Source organism: Hoplias malabaricus, chromosome 2 (genome assembly GCF_029633855.1).
Source record: "Hoplias malabaricus isolate fHopMal1 chromosome 2, fHopMal1.hap1, whole genome shotgun sequence".
Lineage (NCBI taxonomy): Eukaryota > Metazoa > Chordata > Actinopteri > Characiformes > Erythrinidae > Hoplias > Hoplias malabaricus.
Window position 1 is genome coordinate 14,623,738 of NC_089801.1, and position 7,475 is coordinate 14,631,212.

General features: G+C 37.8%; 1 pseudogene; it reads right to left on the bottom strand.

Moving 5' to 3' along the window:
- Positions 1 to 3,922: 3,922 nt before the first annotated feature.
- On the bottom strand, positions 3,923 to 7,134 carry LOC136675871 (uncharacterized; annotated as a pseudogene).
- Between the last annotated feature and the right edge of the window lie 341 nt (positions 7,135 to 7,475).

Genomic DNA, 7,475 nt, shown 5'->3' on the forward strand with positions numbered 1-7,475 from the left:
TTGAAAATGACACTTTTCAACTGTTTTCTGTGTTGATGAAGCCTTGTGTTCAAAAGTTTCAGCATCAACTACTTCAAAATACTTTGTGGGAAACATGCAACTTCAGTGTTATTTACAGCCTCAGTAACATCTACAGTGTTGGAAATTTGAAAGTACTTTTTGTGACTTCTACTTCGGTCAGAACTGAAAGTTTGGAGACAGTTTGTTTAAAATCCACATCCATCATACAGACATTAAACTGTTTCACAGTTGTTAAGATGTATCCAAGTGTATTTGTAGTGTTGTGATATGTTTGCAATGGCTTTGAGAAAGATGTGACCTTAAAGCACCTGTTGTTCTGAAGAGACAGACACAATGCGTTTGAATACACGGCCATTGGGAAAGTGTTCCATGGCAAATTTATAGTGTCTCTGAAGGACATCTTGACTTCAGGCGGTGAAATTGCAGATCTTACATTGCATGTAGTCTGATAAAACAGACCTAAAAACTTGTTACTTTTACTTACTTTAAATGACCAAAACCTTAATTATTTATACAATGTCATGTGCAAAAAATGTGTATACATTTAATTAATAAACTGATAATAGTAAATTAAAAAAATACACAGTAAAAAATTCACTCCAAAAAAACCCCCAAAACAAACAAAAAACAAAGAACTGGCAGCAGGGTTAAATTAACACTATGCTACTGTGGTAAAAAATGTGCAGTTATATTTTTTTATATATAAATACAGAAGTGTAATTTAGTACTTTTACAGTGTGAAACCCTTAAATTAACTGTATCATACTGTTGTAAAAACGTAGTTAATTACCTTTCTTAACAGATATAGCTACAATTTTTTTTCCTATAGTGTAAATTATTTTTACACCTTTTTAATCCTACCACAATAACCATTTGTCCTACCACACTGAAGACAGTTAACGTGGCATTTTAAATCATGGGACTTCAGCAATGAAACAAAAACAGTACACCAGACAAAACACTTGTTTTATTGTGAATAAAGTTTTGATTTCACTTGATTTTCACACAAGAAAATGTAATTTCAACAAAGAAAACAATTTAGGCATAAAAATTTACAGCAGCTCAAAGTCTTCTGTGAATATCATATCCAACAGTTTATAAAAGCTTCAGTGACAAATAATTCAGCGTTGTTTTTCCCCTCAAACATACCGTTCCACCTTAAAAGACATGAGATATGAGCAGTTACCCAGAACCGTGTACACTGGAGTTCTTACGTATTAGAGATAGAGTGAGTGAGAGAGAATGTGAATGTTTCGGGTTTATTTCAACCTCTTTCACACTTTGTCCTGTCCCATCTCTGAGCTACAAACAATATGACTGTAAAACATGATAAATGCTGGTTATATGGAATAATCTAACTTAATTTTACCTGTGGGCTAGCATCCTGACAATGCTTTTAACACCACTGAAAGAAAATAAATAAAGGATATAAAATATGTTATAGATATATTCCACAAACTGCAGATTTGACCACAATTCAGTTTTGTGAGGCTAGTTAATTAAATTTAGCTTGGCATTTTAAAAACATCCCCTCTCTCAGTAAATCAAGTTTAACAAGATTTAGAAGTTTGAGATTAAAAATAAAATACAGAAATAGCAAGTAGTTAGCAATTAATATAGTCACCAATAAATAGATAATAATATAAAGATAAAACTTACCTTGTCCAGTGTTGCAGTGGAGAGAAAGCAAACTTGAGGAAAACCCAAACACAGCCTCCTTGCAAACAAAGTAATCTAGATGGCTAGAATGTTAGAGATGAACTTTATATAACCTGAGAAACAAAATGTCTAATGTCAAAGCCTAATATCAGAGGGGTATGGATGGAAATTAAAATCTTCAATATGAAGAAAACGGCTACAACCATAGCAGCTCAGCACTGCTTCTGAAATATGAAAGTTTTACGGGAAATTGCTGTTTCATTTTATTTCATTTTTCTGTTTCTATTTATTCTAGTTCTATTTACTGTGTTTTTCCTTGCATTAAAAATCAGGCTGACCAATTAGAGCACCGTTGTCCTGGTTACAGACTAAACAAATGAGCAGGATGGTGACAGAACAGTTCATCTTGTTCCTAGCAGAACACAAAATCTTATATCACAAGCAACACAGCGAATATAAAAATGTGGAGGTTAAAGAAATTATTTGTCAGAGCATACACTACAAGGCTGGGGAGTGGTAAGTACTACAGTGATTTTATGTAGATGGTTTTGTTTGTCTATGTGCCTCCCTATAGCTCATCAAGCTAGCTTACCTTGCTCATGTTGATGATGTGAAAAAGATATGGCGAAATCTCTGTGACACATTTATCGGAAAGAGGAAAAGGGAGCAGAGAAAAAAAGTGGAAATTTGTAAGGACTATGGAGTTTTTAGCTCCATTTACAGAGCACAGAAGGTAAAACATTTTAAGTAATATTTTAAACTACTAATAAAGCCAACTTTTGGTGTCAGTGTTGTCATTGTTTTGCACAGGGTGCACAGCAATATTGAGCTGGATGAGGATTCATGACACAACACAGGAAGTGCTGCCTTGGTACCTTGAGGCAAAAGATGCCAGGGAAATGCAGAGGGATATTCCACACCAGCAGCAGAGAGAGGAGAGTGCAAAAACAGATGATATTACATCTTTCCTTGTTAGTTTGGCTCCCTCACCTAAAAGGTTATGTCCCCAAAAACAGCCATAACTAAAAATGCAATTTCAGAAAATACTACAGGAGTTCGGAACAATTATACCTCCTCCTACGTTCCATCATAAGTTCATTAATTCCTTCCCACTCACCCCTTTCCTGTGTTCCCTAAATGCTCAGACACAAAAATACCCAGTACTATAAAGCAAAACTGTTTATTTCCTTATGTGAGTATATAAAACGTTAGAATTTTTCTGTGCAGCAGGTAGTGTCGCAGTCACAGCTCCAGGGACCTGGAGTCCCACTCCAGGTGACTGTTTGTAAGGAGTTCAGTGTGTTCTCCCTGCGTCTGTGTGGGTTTCCTCCGGATGCTCTGGTTTCCTCCCACAGTCCAAAAACACACGTTGGTAGGTGGCTTGGCGACTCAAAAATGTCCATAGGTGTGAATGTGTGAGTGTGTGTCACCCTGTGAAGGACTAGCGCCCCCTCTAGGGTGTGTTCCTGCCTTGCACCCAATAATTCTGGGTAGGCTCTGGACCCACCGAGACCATGAACTGGATAAGCGGTTTCAGACAGTTCATGAATGGTGTTTTCTTTGTGGGGACAGGCATAGCTTAAAGTTGGACAAAGAAAAGGGGTAAATTGATTAATGTACCTTTTCTCCAGTTCTCCTCTGTTGAGGTCTTTGAAAACAATGCTTTAGTTTATGTTGAAACATTTGTTGCTTTAGTAATTTTTTTACTAAGTATAAAAGTTGTTGCTGTGAAAATTGCTTCCAATATATTGCACTCACAAAAACACTCTACATTTCCATGCAGTTTATTTGATGTGATTAAATATAATTAGAACACAAAAAATAATTACAAAATAAAAGAGCAAAGAGACCTCCAAATGTTGATAATCATGATATTGCTTTATTCCTTCTCTGTAGGACTTGTTTTAGATCACTTACAAGGAGCTTGAATCCAATAATTCCAATAATAGGAGAGTGCTAACTGCATTAAAGTAAACACAGTGCTAAAGTAAACTAAACAACTCCAGATACAAATGAGTGTCTGTGGTAATTCAAACAGTGAATAAAAACTTACAAACAAGTTCAACTTCAGCCACATACAAACAACAGTCATTTTTTCTCCTCAAACTCACAGTTCCACCTTAAAAAAGTGGAGATTCTGAACGTAAACAAACCAGAAGAAACTGCAGTTTCCCACAATCATAAACGCTGCCTTTAAATAAATAGCAGTTTCTGTTTTATATTTGCACTAAGCAGTGCCACGTCACAGATGATCATACTGTAATGGCACCTGCCCTACAACAGAAGCAAGGTTCTTCTTAAATGTATCATACACACAAGGAGCCTTATCATATGCTCTGTTTGCTCTCGAGCCATTCATACCATGGAGTGGGCACTCATCAGTGACATCTGCGATATTCTCAGTCTGATGGTATGGTTGTTCTTTGGGTATTCTGAGGTAGTTGCACAGAATGCAGGCAGCTTTAATAATACTGTCTGCAACATCAGGGCTGACTGGAATGCGGCGCTAACAAATTCTCCACCTTTGGGAAAGAATTCCAAAAAAGTTCTCAGAAATGTGGCCTGCTCTGGACAGACGATAATTAAAGATTTTTGCATCTTCAGGTAAATGTCGTCCAGAATATGGTTGCAGAAGATACGGCTTCATGGGAAAGGCCTCATCAGCCACAATCACATGGATGACCTTTCCCAGCTCTGGTGCTCCTGGTAGCTCCTGAGGTGGTGGAATATTTAGAGTTCCGTCTCTCAGAGATGCTCCTGAGAGCAGCCTGTGGAGAGACCTGCTGAAAATGCCCCATCACTATTTCTGCCATAGCTCCCTAAATCTATTGAAGAAATTGAAGTGAGTGAGAATTTGCTGGTGCCTGAATGGAAGTATGCTTTCCATCCCGTGCACCCAAACTATTTGGGAAGTTTCATTTTTCATAGAACATTTCGGCTGTACTCCTCCACATTTCCAAGATCCCAACCACAGAATGGACGCCAAGTTGAAAACTGGTCACAGTAGTGATGCAGGAGTCACTAGTACTCAGGTATCTACAGAAGACAAACTAATTTCTGTTCATTTTTATTAATACTTTAATATGGTTTATTGAACATTATTTATATTGTCAATGTTCAATCTCCCAATATAGTAACTTAGTAACATAAATGAACTTTCAATGAAAATCAATGTATTAAGATTTTATTAAGAGTCATGTTGGAGTATTTCTATTGGTCCATTCATGATGAAATTTTTAAACAGCTGTGAAGGACAGCTGATTTTCAAATGATGTAGTAAACTAAGCTTCCACAAACATTGAGATAGGTTTTTAATTGGACAGACTACTACAACTACTACTACTACTACTAATAATAATAATAATAATAATAACAACAACAATAAATGAAACAATTTGGCCCAACTGGCTTTATTCATATTAACAAATCATATTAACAAACAGAACTCAGCTTAAACAAACAGCTAAACTGCTCTGGGTCGATGGGTTCCCTGTAGTTTGTTCACTCCCTTTTAATAAGAGGAGCAACACGCAAAAGCAGAGCCTCAAACTCCCCCACGGACATTACGGAAATACCATCAGAACAGCTCATTATACAGTTAGAGCTCTTGAATGAGGTGGTGGAAGTCCCCATGTTGTTGTCTCTTCTGCAGAACGGGGTGAACCCAGTGTGTGTGGCGTTTAGGTGCCGTGCTTAAACATAAAACTACGCTTGGACTTGGTGTGAAGGCTCCACTGCGTTAAAAATTGCATTTGTTTTTTTACGTGCATAAAAATCACACTCGGTGGGAAAAGGCCTTACTGCTGTCGGAATTTGGCTGTTAATTTACACCAGTTATTTACATCTTCATTTGAAAATGGAGGAAAGTGAATCGAATGATTGAGTAAACAGAAATGTTTTAAGACCACACTGGTCCTCTTCATTCTGTGTCAAGTTATTTATTCATATATTGTCTGTAACCTCTTATCAGTTCAGGGTCGCGGTGGGTCCAGATCCTACCCGGGGGGCGCGAGTCCTTCACAGGGTGACACTAACCCTAACCCTAAATTGCAAACTTCTTACAAATAAAATGTACAAGGTGGGTTATTAAATAATTATCTGTCCCACCTTACCTGCCACACATTACATTCACGCACTTGCCAGTTACATTTTATTCAGTTTTTCCGTTCCAGCTTAAACATTGAAACACACATTCATGTGCTTAGACATCTAGTTTGAATTATTTGTTTCTCTTTAATTGACACATCAGGCCTTTTTCAGTGTAGATTATTATCTGAATTGTTTATTCCACCAAACATTGTGGAAATGTGTCCATGCTCCTAAGACGCTGGGTCCTTATTGTCTTTTTCCATCCCTCAAGCTGCACCATTTAAGGTGGAATGAAAAATTAGAACATAAATGCAAAAGCAGCTCAGTATAACTTCCATATGAGCCGTGTTACTTGACGTAGCTCAAAATTCTGCATAATTTTACAGCATGGCTGTAATTTAAGATCCTTAATTTAAAACAATGTAAATATTACTGTTGTTGATTCTACTGAGAATTGACATCGTGAATTGTATTATTTTACTCTATATTACTTTGACCAACTCTGCTAACATGCTTTTCATACCCCTCGGCCAAGGAATAGAAACCCTATATTTTAAAGTTTTACCTTAATATGCATGCGTATAAACGCAAACTCAATTAGGCCCATTGTTTATGTACAATTGCTTGTTAGGGTAACCTGAATATTGGTCTTAATGAATCATTTGCAGTGTATATATTGTTGTAGTCTGTCAGTGAAAAGTTTCAGTGTCAGTGACATTTTCTTATTAGAGTTACTCAGAATTCATAATCCTATTCAGTTTATATATAAATAACAGCTTCATTTATATAGCACTTTTTTTTATATATTCACTCTTCACCTCAACCTCCACCAATGTGCAGCATCCACCTGGGCAATGAGGCACAGCCTATCTGCCCCAGAGCCCTCACCACACACCTATTAGGCACATAGGGATGATTGAGCCAGTTTGTTTTAAAGATGGGGCCAGAAGTGACCACAGTGATAGATTTAGCTTGACATTGGGATCATGCCCCGCCCCTTTTTGAGGAAAGGTCCTTAGCCAAACAAGCTCTCCTAGGAGGTCTCCTATCCAGGCACTGGCCAAACCCAAGCCTGATTGGGTTAGTGGATTCACATGCAAAGAACAATTTCCCAGGTGTGTGTCAGAAGAAGTGTTTGGACACAAAGTTTAACTCCAGTGCAATTGTCATAGTGTAAAAGCAACAAAGGGCATTGTTTGTATTTGTACCCAAACTACTGCTTTAAGTAAAACCTCCCGTTTCTGCAGGAATCATCAGGGCTGCTGTAGTTTACCTTTGAGATCGATTTCCGACTGGAGGTTTGTCCTCAGGGTTCTGGGCAGTTTGGTGGGCTGCCAGTTCAGATGGTAAATCTCTGCCGTGCATCCAGCCATCATCATATTTCTGCTCCTTCCTCTATTGACGAGCTGTCAAACACCACCGCCAAGACAGATGCAGTGTCACCTTGTAAGCAAATCACATGCCCCACAGGTGTCAATCCTGTTAAATGCTGTGTGCTTGTGTGTGTGTGTGTGGTTGTGTGGTTGTGTGTGCGCGTATGTGTGGTCATTTAGCATATTCTCCTTACCTCCAGTCATTCCCTTTGTTGTTAATATGCAATGGAGGAAGTAGGGGTGAAAAATGTGGGGGTAGATTTTGCTTGACTCCAATTGACTTACTTCATTTGTATCCCTTCATTCAATCATTTGTAATTTTTCATCTAGTCC